This window comes from Dasypus novemcinctus, chromosome 15, assembly GCF_030445035.2.
Source record: "Dasypus novemcinctus isolate mDasNov1 chromosome 15, mDasNov1.1.hap2, whole genome shotgun sequence".
Lineage (NCBI taxonomy): Eukaryota > Metazoa > Chordata > Mammalia > Cingulata > Dasypodidae > Dasypus > Dasypus novemcinctus.
This window is the reverse complement of record NC_080687.1, coordinates 57,813,196-57,838,796: the sequence shown is the minus strand read 5'-3', so window position 1 is coordinate 57,838,796 and position 25,601 is coordinate 57,813,196. Positions and strand designations below refer to the sequence as shown.

Here is a 25,601-nt window from a genome sequence, read left to right as displayed (position 1 = left end):
GAAACAGACAGGGTTTAGGGAAGGCAACCAAGAAGTTTTTATTTTAAGAGAGTATGGAAATTGACAACTCATACTGATCAACAAAGTACTGCTACTACTACTATGTGAGATAGTAAATTGGTCATGTTTAGATCACACCAGACTCCAAAAACATTCTGTGCATGGTCTGGTGTTCTCCATAATTAACTGTTTCATGTATCCCCACTCCCTACACCCCATTTTTGGTATGAGATGAATATATCTGGCAATCCCTAGAAGCTGGAGTTGGAAGAATCCTTAGAGATGACCTAGAGAGTCCATGATCTTGGGAGTTTAGATGCTTTGCTCATTGCTCCTGGAGTGAGTTACAGCATCAGAGCTTTTGACCCTACTTAATGTGGCTTCACTGACTCATGATGCCACTCTGAATCCCGCCATTTTTAAAATTTCCTCAACTACATTTTGGCTGTCAGTGATCTTATGAGTTTATATATTCAAGAAATACTTCTGCCTTTTGCTATAAACCAGGGATAAAAATGAAGAAAAAAATGTTCTAACTTCAGAGGTATTACTCTCTAGAGAGAGATAAACAGTAAAGAAAATATTAAAATAAAATTAGATCAGTGATAAAATATGAGTATTGAAAACCAATAAGGGTTTATTTTTTTCTCATGTCACAGTCCAATACATATTGTGAGTGATGCATGGAGGTATTTCTGTACCAGATAGTCATTCAGGGAATCAAAGTCCTTCTGTTTAGTGACTTCACAATCCCATGGAGTCTCAGAGTCCTCTTCTGAATCTTCTACTTCAAGCTGGGTGACAAAGCAAGAGAAAGAATGTTGAGGATTGTGAGACCTCTCACAATTTTAGAGTCCAGGGATGGAAATTGTGTGTATTTACTTCTGTCCACATTCTGTTGACCTGAACTGATCCATTAGCCACACCTAATTTCAAAGGAGTTTTTTTGGGTGTCCAGGAGTAAAAGAATGAACATTGCTGAAGACACAACATTGTCTCTTTCTTTATAACCATCAAGTATTTTTCACGATTCCTCCCTCAAATAGAAGGTGTCTAAGGGAGACACCTTAAGTCCCATGCAGTCCCTTATCCAGCTCCAAGTGCAGTGTCTCTAGGTGATACATAGTGAGATGTTACTCATAGTTTTGTGATTTAGGACTAAAATGACAAATTTTCTAACCCCTTCTACCCATGCAAAATGGTGTAAAACAGACTGAATAAGAACAGACAAACATTCCTCTTCAGAAAAAGAAAGAGTGAGAAACACACAGTCACTGGTCTGTAGCAAGCCTGAAATCTACTGGATAGACATGGTGGAAGCCTCCCTCTCCCAGAAATAGGTGAAGTGTCATGATTAGTCCCAAGTTCTGCTCTCTGGTTATGACCCATAGTTCTGCCTTCTGTTTTTCTTCCTTGACAATATCTGAAGGAGACATAGCTTTCACATGCCATTTTTGCTTAAGAGATATTTGAAAGCTCACTGAACACGTATTTTCAAACCTGGCTTATAATTCCTTGACTAGTTCAATTCCCTCAAAAAAGTAATAGGTGTGTGATCTTATTGCTTCCTGTTGTTTCCATGTGTCAATAACTAAACTCAAATTTCTTTCTAGACTTGTTCTCAGATTTGCTTCAGATTTCACTTTTTGTTTTTAAATCATTTTCTTACTTTAATGTGTCTCTTTCTGTATAATGGAGGCAACCTGAGGCTATCTGTAATATTAATGTTTACTGTGAGGACTGTCATATTTGCCAAATGTTGAGTTACTTTGTTTAATTGAGAAGTTTTAATGGGAAGATTTTGATTAATACTTCTCTCTGTAATAGCTCTTTTTTAAAAAAGATTTATTTTTTTTATTTCTCTCCCCTTCCCCCCTGTGAATGCTCTCTGTGTCCATTTGCTGTGTGTTCTTCTGTATCTGCTTGGATTATCAGGTGGCACCAGGAAACTGCATCTCTTTTTTATTGTTGTTGTGTCATCTTGCTGCAACAGCTCTGTGTGTGTGTGGTGCCTCTCCTGGGTGGGTTGCGCTTTTTTTATGTGGCATGGCTCTCCTTGTGGGGCACACTCCTTGTGCTTGGGGCACCCCTATGTGGGAGCACCTCTGCGTGGCATAGCACTCCTTGCATGCGGCAGCCCTGCGTGTGGACCAGCTTACCACACGGGTCAAGAGGCCCTGGGTATCGAACCCTGGACCTTCCATATGGTAGGCAGATGCTCTATCAGTTGAGCCATGTCCGCTTCCCTGTAATAGCTCTTACCTTTGGAGGTCTAGCAGCAATGGAGCTTTTCCAACCACTGTACTCTCTTTTCTTTCATTTCTGCTTGTAAACCAGCCAATTCTTTTTAAAGTGCATCTCTTTCTTTCAGGCAACACATGACATTCTGATTCTTTCTAGATACTTTCCTTAGACCTTGAGATTTTATTGTCATGTGCTCTACCTCTAAATTATCACAGAGGGCAGTTTCATAATTATTTTATCATTATCATAATGTTATCACTGTATTTTCAAAGCCAATGACAGCTATTTCTCTACTGCTTGATTTCTGACTGTTAAGCCAATGTCATGTATTTTGCATGTTAGTGTATTCTTTCACTTCAAAATATCAGTTTCTGTATTAATTAGGGAACACTAACCTTTACTATTAGAATTTCCCAAATCTCAGTCTCTCAATACCAAAAAGGTTTATTTCTTGCTCATGTCTCAGTCTAATAAGACTCTACAATAGGGAGGGAAACTTTGCACTGAGCAGTCATTAAGGGTCTTAGGTTTATTCCTTTTAGTGCCCCTGCTGTAACATAGAACTTCAGAATTCTATATATTCTCTGCATCTGGATGGCAGACTAAGGAAGAGAGTAAGCACTATTAAAATCTGGAAGTGGTATACATCATTTTTGCCCATACTCTATTTGGTTGAATCAGTTACACGGTCATAACTGCAACAGAGGCTGCAACAGAGGCTGAGAATATATCCTATCTGTATGTAAGGAGAAAAAGAAAGTAGGACTAGTCACAACTGACTAGGTAGATGACTAGTTTGATAAGAAATACTGGGTACAGTAGGTTTACATGTCTATGTTTGGGAGAAGAGGGTGAGTTAGGAGTAAATGGTGGTTTAATTTTAGACCTTGTGTTAGATGGAATCATGTACCCTAATAAAAGATATGTTGTTAATATGAATCTGTATTCCTGTGGGTGTGAACCCCTTTTGTAAACAGGATCTTGGAATATGTTAATATTTTTTAAAATATGGCTAAATGAAATCAAAGTGGGTCTTAATCCATATTACTGAAAGAGAAATTTGGACACAGTCAGGAGAAATTAAAAACCAAAAGAAGTTGGAGAAAAGCCACAGGAGAAAACCAAGGACATTGCTATGTGACAGAGGCAGAGATGCAAGCTGAGAAACCCTGACAACCATGGCATTCCATTACCAGAATACTACAGTTTCTGAGAGAAAGCATGGCCTTGCTGGGACATGGATCTGGGACTTCTGACCTCTAAAGTCATGAGCCAATGCATTCTTGTTGTTTAAGCAACCCAGTGTATGGTATTTGTCATAGCAACCTGGCAAATTAGGGGAAACGTTGTTTTAGCGATGTCTCTGTGTGATCCAATGGAGGAGTTCAGAAAGTAATTTATTTTATATAAATCAGTCTGGAGCTCAGATGAGAGGTCTTATTTTTAGAAATAGTTTTGATCATTATTTACATACATATAAGTTACTATATTAGTCAGCCAAAGGGGTGCTGAAATACCAGAAGTCTGTTGGTTTTTACAGTGTATTTATTTGGGGTAGAAGCTTACAGTTCCCAGGCCATACAGTGTAAGTTACTTCCCTCAGCAAAGTCTATTGCCATGTGTTGGAGCAAGATGGCTGCCAGGGTTTAGCTTTCTGGGTTCCTCTCTTCCCAGAGTTCATTTCTCTTTGGGCTTAGCTACTCTGCTCTCTCCACAAGGCCAGCTGTAGAATATCAGATGAACTGCTCTCTCTCTCTCCCTGAGGCCTCTGCCTGTATTTAATGGAGATTTCTTTAACATATCTGCTTCTCTGTGTTTTTACTTCCCAGGCACCAGGATTAAAACTCCTACTCTATTCTCTGCCATGTGGTTTTCTCTGTGAGTGGTGGGCGGGGAATCAACATCCTATGACGTGGCACAATCAAAGTCTTAATCATTATTTAATCAACTAAAAGTGAAACCTCTGAGTCCAATATAATCTAATATGCCCAGAGGAAAAGACCAGTTCACAAACATAGCCTCTCTATTTTTGGAATTCATAAGCAATATCCAACTGTTACAGTTACTATACTTGATCTTAGCCAAAGGCAGAGAAGCGATACATATAGGTTACTAATTTACCTTCCCAATACAATTTTACTATCTGTTGCCTCTCAACTTCAAACTTTTTCCTTCTCTCAGACTGCTTCTTTGCCCTCAGTCCTTTTATCCAATTCTTGCTTTCTTTTGTTCTTTACTGCTCTTTCACCTTTTATTCTTCCTCTTTTTTTTCTTACCTCCTTTTCCTTTACTCTTTTCACATTGTTAGCATTTTTCTTTATTTAAAGTATCTAAAATAACATAAGTTTAAACAATTACATACAGAATTGAGATTTTATATTAAGAAGGTAATCATTAAAATAAATGCATTCAATTTAGAATGGGTGTTTAATAGTAATCTAGAAAAGCCATAGCCTTTGATTATTTGCACATGCATTTATATTTGCATTGGCAAAACATTATTTACTCATGGAAGCTGGGTAGCAAGTCTGCATTTCATTTTTCTAAACATGTTAGTGATATTTTTTCCAAGTTAATGTCCAATTTAGTTAATCTTGAGTTGTTTTTTTTTCTTTTAGGGGTTTCTATAACTATAACAGATGTTTTTCTATTCTATTCATTTTTATCTCATTGCAGCAGACACAAAAGAATGATAAACTTTGTATTTGGTTTCATCAACTTAATAAGCAATTGCAGAAGCTGTACTCGCTAGAGTTTTTGTTATGGATTTTAGGTGTGATTTAAGGAAATACCTGTTAGTACACTGTATATAGTTGAGTTGAATACTGGCTCCATAAAAGAAACAAAAAGGACAAGGTCAAGAATTTATACCTAAAGGAACTATGACATGGGCATATAATTAGTTTCATGTGGAGTCCATAATAGTGAGGAAAGTATAGTTTGGCTAGCAAATGGAAAGAGAAATTCTGTTTGTGAGAAACATGAAGAAAGAATGAATAATCTGTATGTGTGATGCTCCAACATCTGTGAAGAACCTGAGATAGGAGCTCTACAAATTCTGAAAGTAGTCTGTTCTGGAGGTGTTGTAGGAAGACTCTGAATGTCTTTACATGAAAATCTTTTAGGGTACTTTTTTGCTCCCCTTTCCTTTATGTCAATTTAATTTAAAAACTTTTCCCATAGAAACCTCCAGATCCAAATTGTTTCACTGCAAGAGCTACTAAACATATAAAGAAGAATCAAAACCAAATTTACCCAATCTCTTCCAGAAAATAAGAAGGAGGAAAATTATGGATCAAAATCTCTTATGAAGTTAGACACAAAAATTCTCAACAAAATATTAGCAAACAGAATTCAACAATGTACAAACTCTGTCCATGTTGGATTTATTCCTGGTATGCAATGCTGAATCACCATTTGCAATTAATGTAATCCACCAAGCTAAATCAATGTAATCAACAATATAAAGAAGAAAAACCATATGATCATATAAATTATGTAAATAAAACATTTGACAAAATCCAATAACCATTCATGATAAAAATTCTCAAGTTAAGAATAAATTACCTCAATTTGACAAAGATCATCAACAGAAAAAATTACAGCTGACATAATTCTTAATGGTAAAAAATGGCATACTTTGCCCCTAAGATTGGAAAGAAGGCAATAATGTTTTCACACCTTTCTTATTTTAATATAGCATTAGAAGATTTAGCCACTGCAACAAGGCAAGAAAAAGAAATAAAGGACATAGAGATTAGAAAGGAAAAAATTAAACTATCTCTCTTTACAGATGCATTGTTTATGTAGTAAATATCTAGAGATCTACAAAAACTCCAAGAATAAAAAGTGAATTCAGCAAGGTCATAGGACACAAAATCAATATCCCCAAATCAATCTCATTTGTCTACACTAACAATTAGCATGCAGAAACTAAATAAAAAATACAATTTAAAATTGCTCCAAATGCAATACATAGATATACACTTAACAAAAAAGTGCATTATCTGCTAGAAATTACAAAATTCTGATGAAAAATTAAAGAAAATTTTAATAAATGGAGAGACTTGTCTTGGCCATGGATTGGAAGACTCAATGTAGTAATAATGTCATTTCTTCCCCTGTCAATCTATAAGTTTAAAGAAATTTCTCTCAAAAACCTATAAAGGTTTTTGGTAGACATCAACAAGCTTATTGTAAAATTTATGTGGAAAGTCACAGGCCCTAAAGTAGGTAAAACTATCTTGACAAATAAGAATAAAGTGGTAGAAATTACTCTACCCAATATTAAAGCTTATTATAATAGCAGCAGTAATCAAGACAGAGTGATACTGGTGGAGGTTCAATTCAGAGATCAATGGAACAGAATAGAAAACCCAGAAATAGATCCACACAGATATGCTTGACTGAGTTTTAATAAGGGGTGAAACTAATTAATGTAGAAAGGATGACCTTTTCCATAAAAGGTTTCTCCTGGAGCAAATGGATATTCATAGACCAAAACAAAACAAGGAATCTTAACCTAAACCTTGAGCAATATACAAAAATTAACTCAAAATAGATCATAGACTTATTTAAAAACTTTTACTCTACAAAAGACGATGTGAATCAGATGAAAAGACAAACTACAGAATAGGAGAAAATATATTTAAAACATGTATCTAGATACTTCAAAGGACTAGTAACTAGAATATATGAAGAATTTTCAAGACTCAATGGTAAAAACAACAAAAATACATTTAGAAAATAGACAAAAGACATAAACACATTTTATTGATTGTGGTATACAACTGGCACATACTCATGTGAAAAGATGTTTAACATCTTTAGCAACCAGGCAAATGCTATATTAAAATCACAAAACAAAACAAACCACAATCAGATATTGCCACATACCCATTAGAATGGTGAAAAATTAAATTTTTAAAAAAGGGACAATACTAAATGCTGTTGAGGATGCAGAGAAACTGGATCTCTCATACTTTCCTCCTGAGAATGTAAAATGGTACAGCCATTCTGGAAAAAGGTTGGGCAGTTTCTTGTAAAAACTAAGCATGCACCTACCACATAACCCAGGAATTGCAGGCTTTGGCATTTATCTCAGAGAAATGAAAACTTGTCTTCATACAAAAACCTGTACACAAATGTTCATAGCAGCTTTATTTTTCATAACCAAAATGGAAAATGGTATCAGCCCAGATAGCTTTGAACAGATGAATGACTAAACAAACTGTGGTACATACATACCATGAAATACTATTTAGTAACAAAAAGGAATGAACAAATATACTTGTGACAACTTGGATGAATCTCTAGGGAATTGTGTCACACCAAAAAAATCCAATTCTGAAAGGTTATGTGATTCTACTTCTATGTAATATTTAAAAAATAAAAAATAAATTAGAAATGGAGGATATTATTGGTTGCCAGGAGTCAAGGATGGGTGGGAGTGGGAGGGTAGGGGTGAGGAAATGATGAATCTTTATTGTGTTGGAGCTGTTTAGTATCTTGACTGTAGTGGTCAATACAAAAACCTGCATAAGTGATAATATTATATAGAACTTGATACACACACACAAACACAAATGAGTACAAGTAAAATGGGGAAATTTGAATAAGATTAGTGGATTGTATCAATGTCACTATCTTGGTTATATTATTATATTATATTGTATTTATGTTATATTATAGCAAAATGTTACCTTTAGCAGAAACTGGGCAAAGCTTACAAGAGATCTCTCTGTATTATTTCTTGCAACTGTATGTAAACTCTGAATATCTCAATAAAAAATTTTAATGAAATAAATCTACCCAAAGAGGGAACAACGTAAAGCAACGGCAACATAGAAGATACAGAGCTAATAAAAAACTTAAAAATGTAGGTTTAACTTTAAATAAATTAGTGTTTTAACATTAGCTAGACTGGTATTTAATACATTAGTTAAAACTAAATTTAAAAAGAGTAAATATAAAAAATACTTCAATTAAAGGGGGAAGATTGCCAAGAAGATATACAAATGGCTAACAAGCATGTGCTCAATGTCACTGATCATAAGGGTAATGCAAATTAAAACCACAATGAGTTACAACTTCAGTCCCACTAGGATGGTTTATTATTAAAAAAAGAAAAAAAGAGATGTTGGTGAAGATGCAGACAAATTGGAACCCTCATACATTGTTGGTGGAATTGTAAAATGGTGGCATCACTGTACCAGTTTCTCAGAAATTTGAACATGGAGTCACCATATGAACTGACAATCCCATCTCTTGGTATGTACCCAAAAGAATTGAAAGCAGGGACTTGAACAGATGTTTGTACACCAGTGTTCATAGTAGCATTGTTCACAGTAGCCAAAAGGTAGAAACAACCCAAGTATTCATCAGTAGATGAATGTCTAAACAAAATGTGGTATATTAACACAAAGGAATATTATTCAGCCATACAAATAAATGAAGTTCTGATACATGCCATCACATGGGTGATTTTAAAAACATCATGTTGAGTGAAATAAGCCAGACATGAAGGACAAATACTGTATAATATCACTTATACAAAATATCTAGAATAAGCAAATTCATAGAGACAGAAAGTAAATTACAGATTTCCCAGGGTTATGGACTGAGGGAAATGGGAAGTTATCTCTTAATGAGTGCAGACTTTCTATTTGAATTTTGGCATAATGGATGTTGGCAAAGGTAGTACACCATTGTGAATAGAATTAATATCACTGAATAAAATATGAAATTCTGAATTTTATATATATTACTACAATAAAAAGTTGGTGAAAAAGACAAAGATTACTGGTTTTAAAAATTCAGCATAAAGGAGATACATTTTAGATATAAGAATAAAGAAAATTTGAAAGTGAAAAGAAAGAAAAAGGTTTATCACACAAAGACTAACAACAACAAAAAGCTATTATGCTATTATCAAATAATAGGGGAAAAAGCACCCCCAGGGCTAAAAAGGGGTATTTTGTAAAAGTTGCACCAAGAAGTTATAAATTTCTACATTAGTATTTATCTATTAACACATTGCCTTAAAAATGTAAAACTAAAAAATAGACAAATCCATAATTATTGGGGAAGATTTTTCCATACTTTTTTAAGAAGATCATATATTTCTTTTTTAAAAGATTTTATTTATTTATTTATTTATTTATCTATTTATTTATTTATTATTTATTCCTTCCCCCAGTTGTCTGCTCTATGTGTCCATTCGCTGTGTGTTCTTCTGTGACCGCTTCTATCCTTATCAGCGGCACCGGGATTCTGTGTTTCTTTTTGTTGTGTCATTTTGTTCTGTCAGTTCTCCATGTGTGCCGCGCCATTCTTGGGCAGGTTGCACTTTATTTTGCACTGGGCAGCTCTCCTTATGGGGTGCACTCCTTGCATGTGGGGCTCTCCTACGCGGGGGACACCCCTTGCATGGCACGGCACTCCTTGCGCACATCAGCACTGCGCGTGGGTCAGCTCCACATGGGTTTTGAACCACAGACCTCCCATGTGGTAGGCAGATGCCCTAACCATTGGGCCAAGTCCACTTCCCTTCCATACTTTTTAAAGTATTGAATGAGACAAACAAGAAAACGTTAGTAAGGATAGAGATTAGTTGAACAATATGATTAATAAATATAACTCAACATCCATAGAACGTTACACCAAACTACTAAAAAGACACATTATTTCCAAGTGTACATGAAACATTTAAGTGACCATATGATGGACCATAAAACAATATTAAAAGAATATATTACTAAGAACTTAATAAATTTTAGAAATCTTACAATATTTTCCCTGACCACAGTGGTTTTACGCTAAAATCTATAATACAAATGATAGCTAAAAAAAGTATCCAAATATATATGGAAATTAAGAAATAAACTTCTAAATAGCTTTAAGTCAAAGAAGAATTCATAATTCATTTTGAAATTATTTAGAATGAAATGAGAATGAAAATATAATAATGTATCAGAACTTTTGGGATGCTCAAGGTAAGTCAAATATCTAAGTTTTCATTGCAGGATACCAGGAAAGCAAATTAAACATAGATAATAGGAGAAATTGATGAACTAGAAAAAACGGAGTAGAGAGCATTAACAAAAGCAAAATTTATCTGAAAAGATAAACCACTGGTGAAATTTATGAAGAAAAAAATAAGAGGCATTAGTAACTAATATCGAGGATGAAAAGGGAAATCTGGCTCCAGTCTGTGTGGATGTTAAAAAGATAACAAGAGAATATTATGAACATCTTTAGGCCAATTAAATTGAGGATTCAGATGAAATGGAGAAATTCCTAGAAAAACATATAAACAAAATTGACCCATGAAGAAATAGAAAATCTGAACAGAACTATATGTGTTACAGAAAATGTATCTGATATTAAAATCCTCCTCCCAAAGAAATTTTGAGCTGAGATAGCTTCACAGGTGAGTTCTACAAAATATTTAAGGAAACAATAATAAGAATTATATATAAGTTGTTCCAGAGAATAGAATAAGAAGGAACATCTTTTAAGTTATTTTTTTGAGGCCAATGTAATCTTGGTATCAGAACCTGATGAGGACATTACAAGAAAGAAAATTAAGTCCAGTATCTCTCATGATCATAGGATTGCAAATCCTACAAAAAATATTTTTAATAAAACTGTTTTTTGAAATAGTTTTAGACTTTTTGAAACGCTGCAGATAGTACAGAGTTCTTACGTACCCAACACCCAGTTTCCCCTACTGTTAACATCATTTATTCTGATAGTACATTTATCACAATTAAGGAATCAATTTTGACACTTTTAAAAAATGAAATAAAGTCCATTATTTAGTTAGATTTCCTTAGTTCTCTCTATTGTCCTTTTTCTGTTCCAGGATCCCATCCAAAATACGATACTACATTTAGTTATCATGCTTCCTTAGGCTCTTCTATACTTTGATGGTTTCTCAGACTTTCCTTGTTTTGAGGCTGCTGATAATTTTGTAGTATATCCTTCTATTTTAGTTTGTCTGATGTTTTTCTCAGGGTTATGGATTTTTTTAGGAAGAGCTAAAAATATTTCAACAAATAAAATCAAGCAGTATTTTAAGTGAACAATAAATCATGACTAAACTGGGTTTATTCTGTGAATTTTGTAATATAATTTCCAAAATTAGGGAAACAAAGGAGAAAAAACATACATTCATTCAACATATGCAGAAAACACATTTAATAAAATTCAGCATCTGTTCATAATTAAATAACTCTTAGTACATTAGGGATAGAAAGAAATTCCTTAATCTAATAAAGGTTATATATATATGTATATACATATATACATACATATATAAAGCATATATATTTATAAACTTAGACTAAACAGAATTCTTACTGGTAAAATGTAGAATGCTTTTCCTTTGAGATCAGGAATGAGACAAAGATGACAGCTAAAAACATTTCTATTCAATGTTTTATTGCAGGTCCCAGACAGAGCAATATACATGGAAAAAATAAATAAAAGTTATTAGGATTGAAATTTAAGAAATTAAACTTTCATATTTGAGATTACATAATTTTTTGCATAGAAAATTCAAAAGAATATATTGAAAAATTATTAGAATCGATCAATTTGTTTCAAAAGGTTGATGAATATTAATTCTTCTCAAATTAATTTTTGGAATAAATGTAATCCTTATCAATGTAGCAGCAGTTTTACTTTGGTAGAAATTAGTAAGCCCTTTCAATTTTATTTGGAAGTTTAAAAAGCTAGAAATAAAGAAAACAATCTCAAAGAACAAAGTTACAAAGTTTACTTTATTGAGACTCCAATAATTAAGACAATGTGACATTAGCAAAAAATATATACAAATAGATGAATGGAATGGATAGAGAGCACAGAAATAAACCCAAACATATGTGGCCAGCTTGCTTTATGGAAAGGATGCCATTTTAGAGAAATAAAGGATAGACTTTTTAATAAGTGGTGTTGCCCATATAAAAAAATAACATGTACTTCATGGCATTTACAAATATCAGTCTTGTATGTACTAGAAATTTACATGTAGCATGTAAAACTGTACAACTTCTAGATGCTAACATAGGAGAATATCTTCATGATGTTGGGTAAATAATTAGTTTATAAACAGAACAAAAGTATGTACTAACCATAGAAGGAAAGATAGATGAATTAGATTCCGTTCAAATAAAAATTTTTGTTCATCAAAAGCCAACATGAGGAGAGTAAAATGGTAAGGCCCTGGAATGAGAAAAGATTTTTGTTACACATATATCTGACAAATTAGTCATATCAAAATTATATAAAACATTCCTATTAATCAATTTAGAAAATCTGGTAAAAATAGGCAAGAGATTTGAATAGGTCCTTCACAAATGGCATGGCCAAATGGTCAATACATGTATTACAAGATGTCCAATTCCTAGTGTAGGGTCCAGAAAAGTACAACAGTTGCCCTATCCTAACAAACAGTCCTACCTAGATGACCTCATAAGACAAAGCTACCTAATTTATAGGAGAAACAAACTGTAGTCTGTCTTGTGAAAGCTATTCTATTGTTGGGTCTCTGTGTTGCCACATCTTAACCCATATCCTATGCAATAAATAGCAAAATTTACCATGTGTACCATAAATAAAACCAATACATAAGAATTAATTACATTTCTGTGCTCTAACATCAAATAGAAGGTATAATTTTTGAAAAGTCAGTTTTCTCCAAATTAATCTGTAGAATAAAAAAAAATCCATTAACCAGTAGATTTATCACAGAACTAGACAAATTATTCTAAAATATACATTAAAGAGCAGAAGACCAAGAATAGCCAAGACTCATCCGAAGAACAAGGTTAGAAGATTTACTTAAAAAATATCCAGAATTACTATAAAGCTGTAGAAATAAAAAAATTTGGTATTAGTTCAGGGATGAATAAATAGATCAATGAAAGAAATGGAGATGTCAGAAGATAACTTATTCATATCTGGAAATTTGATATATAACGAGTGAAGAATTATAGGCCAATGTAGAAAGATTTTACTTTCCGAGCTGCTAAAACAAATACCATGCAATGGTGTTGTTTAACAGGAATTTATTGGCTCACAAATCAGAATCTAGAAAGCTTTCTTCCTCCTGGGTCAGTATCTTCTGGCTCCTGGCAATCTTCAAGTTTCCTTGTTTTTTCCACTATATGGTAATGTACATGGCAATGTCTTCTCCTTTCTCCTCCAATTTCCATTGAGTTCTGGCTTCTGGCTGCTCCCGTGGCTTCCTCCATGTCCAATTTCCTTTGAATATAAGGACTTCAACCATATTGGATTAAGGCCCACCCTCATTCGGTTTGGGCACACCTTAATGAATAACACCTTCAAAGGTCCTCTTTACAAATGGGTTCATACCCTCAGGACCAGGGGTTGGGACCTGAAAATGCCTTTTGTGGGGGATGTGATTCAATCCCCAACAGATGAACTCTTTGGTAAATTGTGCTGGCATAATTAGTTATCATATGGGAAAAAATGAAATCAAATCCCTATTTCACATTACGCTAAAAACTTAATTCCAGATATTTTAAATACATTAATGTAAAAAAAACTATAAACATTTTTAGAAGAATATACAATAGAATACTTTTCTGACCTTACAATGGAGAAATATTTTAAAACAAGATGCAGAAAGGAAAAACCATAAAGGAAAAGATCAGTAATTCACTTCTGCTTAAATTAAGAACATCTGTCCATCAAAGAACATCATTAAAAAGTCACAAGACACAAAAATCTGGGAAAAAATATTTTCAATGTATAAAGCCAACAAAGGATTTTGGTCCAGAAAAGGTAAAGGTATAGAAGACAATAAGACAAACACAAACAACCATATAAAACATGGGCAAAAGACACAGACAAGCTTGTCCTAAGAGAAAAGCACAAAAGGCAATATGAATGTATGCCTAGTATCATTGGTATTATGAAATGCAAATTTAAAATCACAAAGAAGTAGCATTTTACATCTACTTGATTAGAAAACATTAAAACATTGGAATCTCTTGGCAAAATCTCTCTGAAATAAATGTAAATTGGTGCAGCCACTGTGGAAAACAATTTACTATTGTCTTGCAGAATTGAGTATGTATTACCCCATGGTCCAAGAATTCGGCTCCTTAAAAGCATTTTTTTAAAAACTCTTGCACACGTGCACTGTATATGGCCACATTAATTGTAGTAGTTATAAACTGGTAACAGCATGAATACCTACTTTAAGAAAAATGGATAAACTCCGGTAGAATGGAGGTAACAGTCTACTTTCATTCTCATGCATGTGGATGTCTAGTTTTTCCAGCATCATTTGTGGATATTGAACTATCTTCCCTAATTGAGTGGACTGAGCACCCTTGCCAAAAATCACTTGGCTGTAGATGTATGGGTTTATTTCTAAACTCTCAATTCTATTCCAATGTTCTTGTGCCAGTACCATACTGTTTTGATTACTGTAGCTTCATAATAACATTTTTGCTTTCAGATACATTATTTTTATTTCATATATTTATTTATTGTTTTTGGAGGGTTTTATCTTTAATTCAGTGTAAACTTTGTTTTGTTTTTTTCTTTATTTTTAAAGATGCTTTAGCTTACATAAAAGCTACATTGAAATAAAAGGGATTCCCATCTACCTTACCCTTGCCCCCTCCCACACTTTCCCCCATTAAAACATCTTTCATTAATGTGGTACATTTGTTACAATTGATGAACACATATTAAGAACACATATTAAAGCATTGCTACTAAGCATGGTCTATAGTTTACTTTATGATTTACACTTTGAACCTCACAATTTTATAAATTTCAACAAAATCTACAATAGCATATATCTATCACTGCAATGTCATGCAGAACAACTCCAATGTCTCCAAAACACCACATTATTATTATTTTTTTTTAGGAAATGTTCAATAATTTTTTTAAAAATTTTTATGAAGGGATATTACTGAATGCCTTTCTCAAGTAATGTCATTTATACCTAACTCCATTGGCTGTTTATCTGTATTTCAAGTTAGTTATCTATTTTTCTTTTGCCAAATAATCTTTGTATTTGGCTCATTTTGGAGACTTGCCTTATTAACATCTACTTCCAATCCTCACTGCTCTCATAAAACTTTAAAAAATATATATTTTTATTGATGTATATATTCATACATGAACATGAATAAACAATAAATGTATAGTAAAGATTGTGAACTTACAAAATAAAAACACATTGCATTTTTGTGAAACATTTGTTATAAACTATGCAAGAGCATTGCCAAAATATTACTATTAACTATAGTCCTTATCTTACATTTGGTGTATTTTTCCCCCAACCAACCCAATTTAAAAAAAATATATTTTTATTACAAAGGTTGTGAACTTACAAAACAATCATACAAATGTGTGGAATTCCCATACAATACCCCTTCACCAACATACCACACCACACCCCTGGTGGAATATTTGTTACAGATCATGAGATAATATCATCAGATTATTACCATCAACCATGGTCCATAGCTTACATTTTCCATACACCTCCACTATCAACTCAGTACATCTTTGACATTAATGCAAGAATATTATAGTATTGCTGTTAACCAGTCTATAGGTCATACCAACTGTAGTTTTTCCATGCTTCTCCACACTCCCACCACCCTGCCATAGTGATGTACATCTGCTCTAGCTCACAGAAGGACATTCTTGCATTTGTACCCTCAACCACAATTCTCATCCACTTCTGGGCTCACTGTGTTATTCAGTCCCTAGATTATTCTTTAGCTTGCTTTCAGTTGACCTTTACTTCCCCAGACTATACTTTTCAGCCACAATCCCATTTATAAACCAACTGCTACTCACTATAATATGTTACCATCAACTCTATCCATTTCCACATTTTTACAGTCAAGTTAATGAAAACTTCTACATACATTAAGCACCAGTAGTTCTTCTCAACCCTCCTCTTATCTCCTAATAACCTATACTCTAGGTTTTAACTCCATGTGGTTATTATTCTTCATATTTAGTTCATATAATTGAGACCATGCAATATTTGTCCTTTTGTGTCTGGCTTACTTCACTTAGTATAATGTCTTCAAGATTCGCCCATGTTGTCATTTGTGTCCCGATTTCATTTCTTATTACTGCGGCATAGTATTCTATTGTATGTATATACCCCATTTTGTTTATCCATTTATTGGTTGGTGGACACTTAGATTGTTTCCATCTTTTGGCAATTGTGAATAATGCTGCTATAAATATTTGTGTGCAGATGTCTGTTCATGTCATACTTTTTAGTTCTTCTGGATATATTCCTAGTAAAGGAATTGCTGGATCATATGGCAGTTCTATATTTAGTTCTATGATTGCCAAACTCTCTTCCACAGAGGCTGCACCATTTTACAATCCCACCAGTAGTGAAGTAGTGTTCCTATTTCTCCACATCCTCTCCAGCACTTATTGTCTTTTTTTTTTTTTTTGATATGACCATTCTATGCAGTGTTAGATGATATACCATTGTTGTTTTGATTTGCATTTCCCTAATAGCTAGTGATATGGAACATTTTTTCATGTGCTTTTTGGCCATTTGTATTTCCTCTTTGGAGAAATGTCTATTTAAATCTTTTGCCCATTTTTAAATTGGATTGCTTGTTCTTTTATTGTTGAGTTGTTTGATCTCTTCATATAGAATGAAAATCAACCCTTATTGAATGTATGGTTTCCAAATATTTTCTGCCATTGAGTGGGCTGCCTTTTCACCTTCTTGATGAGGTCCTTTGAATCACAGAAGTGTTTAAGTTTAAGGAAGTTATATTTATCCATGTTTTCTTTAGCTGCTCATGCTTTCAGTGTAAGGTTTAAGAATCCCCACCTACCATCAAGTCTTGAAGATGTTTCCCGACATTTTCTTCTAGGAGCTTTATGATACTTGCTTTTATATTTAGGTCTTTGATCCATTTTGAGTTAATTTTTGTATAAGGTGTGAGATGGGGATCTTTTTTCTTTGGCTATGGACATCTTTTTTCTTTCTTTTGGCTATGAATATCCAGTTCTTCCAGCACCATTTGTTGAATAGACTGTTCTGCCCCAGCTGGGTGGGTTTGACAGGCTTGTCAAAAATCACTTGGCCATAGATGTGAGGGTCTGTTTCTGAACCATCAGTTCAGTTCCATTGGTCTTCGTGTCTATATTTATGCCATTTCCATGCTGTTTTTACCACTGTAGCTAGGAAATATGATTTAAAATCTGGAAGTGGGAGTCCTCCAACTTCACTTTTCCTTTTCAAGATGTTCCTGGCTATTTAGGGTCTCTTACCCTTCCAGATAAATTTGATAATTGTGTTTTCAATTTGTTTAAAAAATGCTGTTGGAATTTTAATTGGGATTGCATTGAAACTGTATATCAATTTGGGTAGAACTGACATCTTAATGATAATCTTCCAGTCCATGAGCATGGAATGTTCTTCCAATTATTAGGTCTTTTAAAATTTTTTTAAGAAATGCATTGTAGTTCTAGGAATACATCCTTCATTAAGTTTATTCCTAAATATTTGAATCTTTTAGTTGTTATTTAAATGAAAATTTTTTCTGACCTCCTCCTCAGATTGTACATTAAAATTGTATAGAAACACCATTGATTTTGGCTTATTGATCTTGTATCCTTACACTCTACCAAAATCATTTATTGGCTCTAGCAGCTTTGTTGTAGATTTTTCAGGACTTTGATCATATCATCTGTGAATAATGAACTTTTACATCTTCCTTTCTGATTTGGATGCTTTTTATTTCTTTTTCTTGTGTGATTGTTATAGTTAGAACCTCTAGAACTATATTGAACAACAGCAGTGATAACGAAAATCCCAGTCTTAACCCTGATCTCAATAGGAAAGCTTTCAGTTTTTTGCCATAGAGTACAATGTTAGCTGTGGGTTTTTCATATATGATCTTTATCATGTTGAGACTATTTCCTTCAATTCCTTTCTTTTGTAGTATTTTTATCAAGAAAGGATGCTGTAAAATCATGTAATTTTTCTTCTTTGATTTATTAATGTGGTGTATTATGCTGATTGATTTTCTTGTGTTCAGTCACCCTTGCATCATTGGTATAAAATCCACTGGATCATGACAAATAAATCTTTTAATATGTTTTTGGATTCAATTAGCAAGTATTTTTACTGAGGATTTTTGTATCTGTATTCATTAAAGAAATGGGTCTGTAATTTTCTTTTTTCATAATATCTTTATCTGGCTTTGATATTAGGGCAATATTGGCTTTATAGAATGAGTTTGGTAGCAATCCTTCTTGTTCAATTTTTTGGAAGAGCTTGAGTAAGATTGGTATTAAATCTTCTTGAATGTTTGGTAGACCTCACCTGTGAAACATTCTCGTTGTGGGCTATTCATTTGGGGGAACTATTTGATGACTGTTTCAATCTCTTTACTTGTGATTTGTTTGTTGAGGTCTTCTCTTTCTTCTAGAGTCAGTGTAGGTTGTTTGTACATACCTAGGAATTTTTCCATTTCATCTACATTGTCTAGTTTTTGTCATATATTTGTTCATAGTATCCTCTTATGATCTCTTATTTCTGTGGGGTCAGTAGTAATGTTCCCATTTTTATTTTTTATTTCATTTATTTGCATCTTCTCTTTTTTTCTTAGTCAGTCTAGCTAATAGTTTGTCAATTTTGTTATTCTTCTCAAAGAACCAGCTTTTGGTTTTGTTAATTCTTTCCATTGTTTTTTATTCTTAAATTTATTTATTTCTGCTCTGATCTTTATTTTATTTCTTCTATTTGCTTTGGGATTAATTTGTGTTCTTTTTCTTGTTCCTCCAGCTGTGTAGTTAGGTCATTGATTTTAGTTCTTTCTTCTTCTTTAATGTTAGCATTGAAGGCTATAAATTTTCCTCTCAGCACTGCCTTTGCTGCATCCCATAGTTCTTATAAGTTGTGTTCTCATTGTCATTTTTGTCAAGATATTTATTGATTTCTCTTGAAATTTCTTCTTTGACCCACAGATTATTTAAGAGAATGTTATTTAATCTCCATATATATGTGAATTTTCCCTTTTTCTGCTGCTTGTTGATTTCCAATTTTATTCCATTATGATAAGAGAATGTGCTTTGTATAATTTTGATTTTGTTGAATTTATTGAGATCTGTTTTGTGACCCAACATATGATCTATCCTGGAGAGGTCCATAAGCACTTGAAAGAATGTATATCCTGCTGTTTGGGGGTGCAGTATTCTGTATATATCTATTAGGTTTAGTTCATTTTTCATATTACTCAAGCTCTCTGTTTTTTTATTGATCCTCTGACCAGATGTTCTATCCAATGCTGAGAATGGTGTGTTGAAATCTCCAACTATTATTGTAGAGATGCCTATTTCTTCCTTCAGTTTTGCCAGTGTTTGCCTCATGTGTCTTGGGACATCCTGGTTAGATGCATATACATTTATGATTGTTATTTCTTACTGGTGAATTATCCCTTTTATTAATATGTAATATCCTTCTTTGTGTCTAATAACAGTTTTGCTTTTAAAGTCTATATCATCTAATGTAAGTATAACTACCCCAGATTTTTTTTTTTTTTTTTTGGTTACTGCATGCATGGTATATCTTTTTCCAACCTTTCACTTTCAATCTATTGGTCTCCTTATGTCTAAGGTGAGTTTCTTGCAAACAGCATGCAGATGGCTTTCTTCTCTGTTCTTCCAGTCTGTGTCTTTTGATTGGGGAGTTTAATCCATTAAAATTCAATGTTATTACTATAAAGGCAGTTCTTATTTCATCAATTTTGGTCTTTAGGTTTTATCTGTCATTTTATTTTCACCACTCTTTCAACACTTTTAGTTACTGTTACTGATACAGTCATCATTTCTAGACTCTCTTTCAAGCCTCTCTCTCCTATCTTTTCTTTTCAGGTTGTAACACTCCCTTTAGTATATACTGCAAAGCTGGTCTTTTTGTTATAAACTCTTTCAGTTTCTGTTTATCTGAGAATATTCTAATCTCACCCTCATTTTTGAAAGATAATCTTGCTGGATATAAAATTCTTGGCTGGCAGGTTTTTTTGCAGTGTCTTAAATATAACATATCATTGCCTTCTTGCCTCCATGGTTTCTGATGAGAAATTGGCACTTAATCTTATTGGACATCCCTTACATGTTAAGCATTGCTTTTCTTGCTGCTTTCAGAATTCTTTCTTTGTCTTTGACATTTGACATTCTGATTAGTATGTGTCTCAGAGTTGGTCTATTCAGATTTATTCAGATGGGAGTATGATGTGCTTCTTGGACGTGGATATCTATGTCCTTCAATAGGTTAGGAAAATTTTCACCATTAGTTCTTCAAATATTCCTTCTGCCCTTTTTTCCCTTCTCTCCTCTTTCTGGGACACCCATGACACATGTTTTCACATTTGCCATCATTTAGTTCCCTGAGACCTTGTTCAACTTTTTGCATTCTTTTCTTCATCAGTTCTTTTGTATGTTCACTTTCAGAGGCCATGTCTTCAAGCTCTCCAATCCTTTCTTATGCTTCCTCAAATCTGCTGATATGTCTCCAGTGTATTTTTTATTACTTTTTTCTCTCCCACCTTGTTGTTTGCATTGTCTGCTCTCTGTATCCATTCACTGTGTGTTCTTTCTTTGTCTGCTTGCCTTTTCTTTTTGTCTTTCTCTTTTTTTTTTTTTTTTTTTTTTTGAGGAGGCACTGGGAACCAATCCCACAACCTCTGGTGTGAAAGAGAGGCACTCAATTGCTTGAGCCACCTCATCTCCCTGGTCTGCTACATCTCTCACTGTTTCTCCTCTGTCTCCCTTTGTTGTGTCATCTTGCTGCACTAGCTCTCCATAGCTTTCAGCTTTCCACATAGTGGGCCATCAGTTCTCTACAGCATGGGTCATCAGCTCACTACAGTGTGGGCCATCAACTCTCAACTCCTGGCCAGCTTGCTTTCACTAGGAGGCTCTGGGAATCAAACTAAGGGCCTTCCATATGGTAAATGGGAGCCCAATCACTTGAGCCACATCCCCTTTGCCATCCTCCAGTATTTTTAAAATTTCATTTATTGCAACTTTCATTCCTATAAGGTTTGCTATTTTTTTAAGTGTGCTTTCAAATTCTTCTTTGTGCTCCCCTGGTGTCTTTTTAATTTCTTTAGCCATCTCTTTGAATTTTTAAGGAGATTTATTTGAACATCTATGATTAGTTATCTCAACTCATTTATGTCATATTCAGGCTTATCTTATTCCTTTAACTGGGCCATATCATCCTGTTTCTTGGTTTGGATTATAATTTTTTGTTGGTGTTTTCATATCTGGCTTACTAAATGTATTTATTCTGGGTGCAGTTTCTCTCTTTAATTTAGGGATTTTTTGTCTTTTCTCACTTGCTCATTGTGTGTAGTAGGAGTCGAGGATGTAGTTGGTGTTGTAAGACAAGGAGGCTGAAGCTGCTCACGTTGCCCCAAGAATTGATGAAGCTTCTACCACCTTTCTCTTCTGTCAGGGGTAGGGACAGGGCTGCATCCCTGTGTAATGATCCAAGCTGGGCAGGACAAGACTGTCTGTCATTGCCTGTAAAGACTGATGAAGCTTCCCACCCCCTTTCTCCCTACCTTAGGTGGGGATGGAGCTGAAGTTGTGGGCAACAGTCTATGCCTTGTGGGTCCAAAATGACAACAGTTGCCCAGGTAAACTGACATAGCACCAGATCCTCTTCCTGCCATGGGTGGGAACGGACCTTCTGGAGTACCCAACAATCCAGTCCATGTGGGCTTAATATGCCTGCAGTTGCCCTGAGAGGCTGAGGGAGTACTGTACCTTCTGCCCTTAGGGGGTGGGAACAGAATCACCAATGCCTAACAGTTCAGTCCCTGTAGGTTGAAAGTACCCACTGTTACCCAGAAAGGCTGAGGAAACATGCCCCCCCCATCCTATTGGGTGGTGGGGGTGAATCCACATGAGCCCAACAGTTTAGTTCCTTTAGGCTGAGAATACCTGCCATATCCTTGAGAGGCTGAGAAAAAACCCAGCCCTGTCTTATCCTATTGGGTGGTTGGGTTGGACCCACAGGCACCCAGCAGTTCAGTCCCTATAGGCTGAAAGTACCTGCCATTGCCTGTAGAGGGTGTGGAGATGCCAGACCTCTCCTATCCTATTGCATGTGAGGGTAGGTCCATAGGCATCCAACAGTCCAGTCCATGTAGGCCAAAAGTGTCTATCATTGCCCAGAAAGGCTGTGGAAATACCAGCCCCTCCTTTCCTATTGGGGGGTAAGTGTGGATCCACAAGTACCCACCAATCCAGGCTGTGGGGGCCAAAAGCACCTGCAGTTACCCAGAAAGGCTGGGCAAACACCCCCATTTCCTATTGGGGATGGGGGTGGATCCACAGGCACCCAAAGGTTGGGTTTGTGTAGGCCAAAAGTGCCTGCAGTTGCCCTTAGAGGCTGAGGGAATGTCAACCTCCTCCTATCCTATGTGTGTGGGGGGAGGCAGGGCAGAGGTGGAAACAGACTCAAAGGCACTCAACAAACCAGTTTGTGTGGGCTGAAAATGCCTGCATTTGCTTGGAGAGGCCAAGGACACCCAGATCCTCTCCTATCCTATTGGGATGCAGGGATGCAGCCCCATGTTCCAGCTATTTAGTCTGTGCTGGCCGAAAGTACCTGCAGTTACCTGGAGAGCCTGACGCAGGTCCTGCCAGTTTCCTCTCTGCTGGAGTTGGGGCTGAGGCCTCGGCTAGCACTGTAGTCTGATCTTGGTGGAAAGAAGCTAGGCTCTAGATTCACTGGATTTTCAGCCAGCCAGGCTTCCCCTCATGAATGGGGCAGAGTCAAAATGCTGGCCATTGACTCTTTCCAACTTGGACAGGTTCAAACCTTAGCTGTTTCCAGGATTATGCTTTAGCTCACTAATCAGTAGCTGAAGTCAGTGGACAACCATTTCTTCCTCCTGGCTTATAGGAAATGGAGCTTTTAACTTTAGTTACAGAAGGCATCAGCCTCTAGCATGGCTTGCAGTTTCCCAGAGAGGTGGTGCAGGTCCCCCCAGCTTCCTCCCTGCTGAAGGTGGAGCTAGGTTTCAGGCTAGAGCTGCAATCCTATCTTGGTGGAAAGAAGCCAGTTCCTACCAGCACTGTAATTTTCAATCAGCCCTGCTTCCCCTCATGCTGGGGATGGAGTCAAAATGCAGCTACTGGCCTCTTTCTGACTTGGACAGGTTCAAAGTTTAGCTGTTCTTATGATTATACTCCAGCCTGCCGAATTTACTAATCAGTAGCTGAAGTTGGTGCCACACTGTGTCTTCCTCCCCTGTTTTTTTGGGAAATGGAGTTTCCAGCTCCAGCCATGGAATAGCTCCCAAGGTAGCTTGCACCACAGGCACTGACCTCTGTGCTATGGAGGCATCTACTCACAAATCTTCTCTGCAGATGGGAAGTCTCCTCCTTCTATACTTTCAAGGATGTTGCAGGATAGTCTTCTTGTCTCCTGGGACCCCCAAACAGGTGTTTTAGATAGCTCTAGATGATTATTAACTGTCCTGTAGCACAAGCTGACTCCTTACTCTCCTTTCATGTCTTGCTTTGTAAATACTTTTTAAAATGGGAAGTAAGAGTTCTTCAAATTTATTTTCTTTTTCAGTACGTTTTTGTGGACTCTTAGGGACCCCTAGTCCTTCCATATGAATTTCTGTCCTTCTATTTCTGCATAGGAGGCTATTGAGATTTTGATTGGGATTGCATTGAATATGTAAATAACTTTGGATTGTATTGACATCCTAACCATAGTAAGTCATCCAGTCCCTAGGCCTGGGATATCTTCCCATTTATTTAGGTTTTCTTTAATTTCTTTTAGAAATAATTTGTAGTTTTGCAAGTACAAATTCTTTATATACTTGGTTGAATTTATTCCTAGACATTTGATTCTTTGATCATGTGTTTGTTTTCCTTCATTCTATTACTGTCATTTATTGCATTGATTAATATTCTTATATTGAACCACTCTTGCATTCCTGGGATAAATCCCACTTAATTAAAATATATAATTCTTTTAATATGCTACTGGATTTGGTTTGCTATTAATAGTATTTTGTTGAGGATTTTTGGATCTATAGTGATAAAGAATATTGGTCTGGAATTTTCTTTTCTTTATTTGGCTTTGGTATTAGGGGAATGTCAGCATCATTGAATAAGTTATGAAGAATCCTTTACTCTTTATTGTTTTGGAAGAGTTTGAGAAAGAATAGTGTCAATTATTCTTATTTGCACAATTCACCAGTGAAGCCATCCAGCCCTGGACTTTTCTTTGTTGGAAGGTTTTTGATTATTGATTCAATCTCTTTACTAGTTATTGGTCTGTTAAGTTTTCTATTTCTTCTTGAATCAGTTTAGATGCACTTGAGTAGAAAGTATACTGTTGTTTGCTGAAGTGTTCTATGTCTTTTAGGTCTAGTTGTTTTGTAGCACTGTTCAAGATCTTATTTCTCTATATTTTCTATCCATTATTGAAAGAACTCAATAATTTATATATAATAATAATTGAAGTTTCCTACTATTAATTTAGAATTGTCTGTCTTTCCCTTCAAATCTGTCAATGTTTGCTTCATATTTAGGGTTCCATTGCTTAGTAGATATATGCTTAGAATTGTTATGTCTTCTTGATCAATTGACCCATTTGTCAACATATAGTGTCCTTCTTTTTCCCTTTTAACAGTTTTTGACCTAAAGTAAAGCATGTCTGATATTAGTATAGCCACCTCAGTTCTCTTTTTGTCTCTATACATGGAATATTGCTTTCTATTCTTTCACTTTCCATCTACCTGTGTCTTTGAATTTAAGATGACTTCTTTGTAAAGCATATAGTTGGTTATGCTTTTTTATCCATTCTGCCAATACAGGCTTTTTGACTGGGGGTGTGTGGGGGGGGTAGCACTTTTGCATTTATAAATATACTGACAATGCAGGACTTATGCCTTTTTGCTGTTTGATTTTTGTAAGACATACACTTTTGTCCCTTAATACTTCCCTTACTGACTTTTTTTGTATTTAGTTGATTATTTGTAATGAACCCTTTAGAATAGCTTCTAATTTTCTCCTGTTTATAGTTTTCAGGCATTTTCTTTGTGGGTACCATGGAGCTTAAGTTTGACATCCTAACTCTATAACTCTCTAATTGACTTGATAACAACTTAACTTCAGTAGCACACACAAATTATTCTCCTATGCCTCACTCCTCCCTGTAAGATTTTATTGTCATAAATTATTTCTCTATATACTATGTGTCCAAAACTATAGATATATTTTTATTACTTTAGAGCTTGCAAGAAGTAAGTGGGGTTACAAACCAAAAATAAAAT

The 25,601-nt window shown here is 35.0% G+C and overlaps 1 long non-coding RNA gene and 1 pseudogene across 5 annotated transcripts in view; one reads left to right on the top strand and one right to left on the bottom strand.

The window, feature by feature from the left end:
* LOC131273428 (uncharacterized) overlaps positions 1 to 25,601 on the top strand; it is a 206,587-nt gene that overhangs the window by 126,764 nt on the left and 54,222 nt on the right. The window lies entirely within an intron of this gene.
* Positions 4,198 to 4,344, bottom strand: LOC111767218 (U2 spliceosomal RNA; annotated as a pseudogene).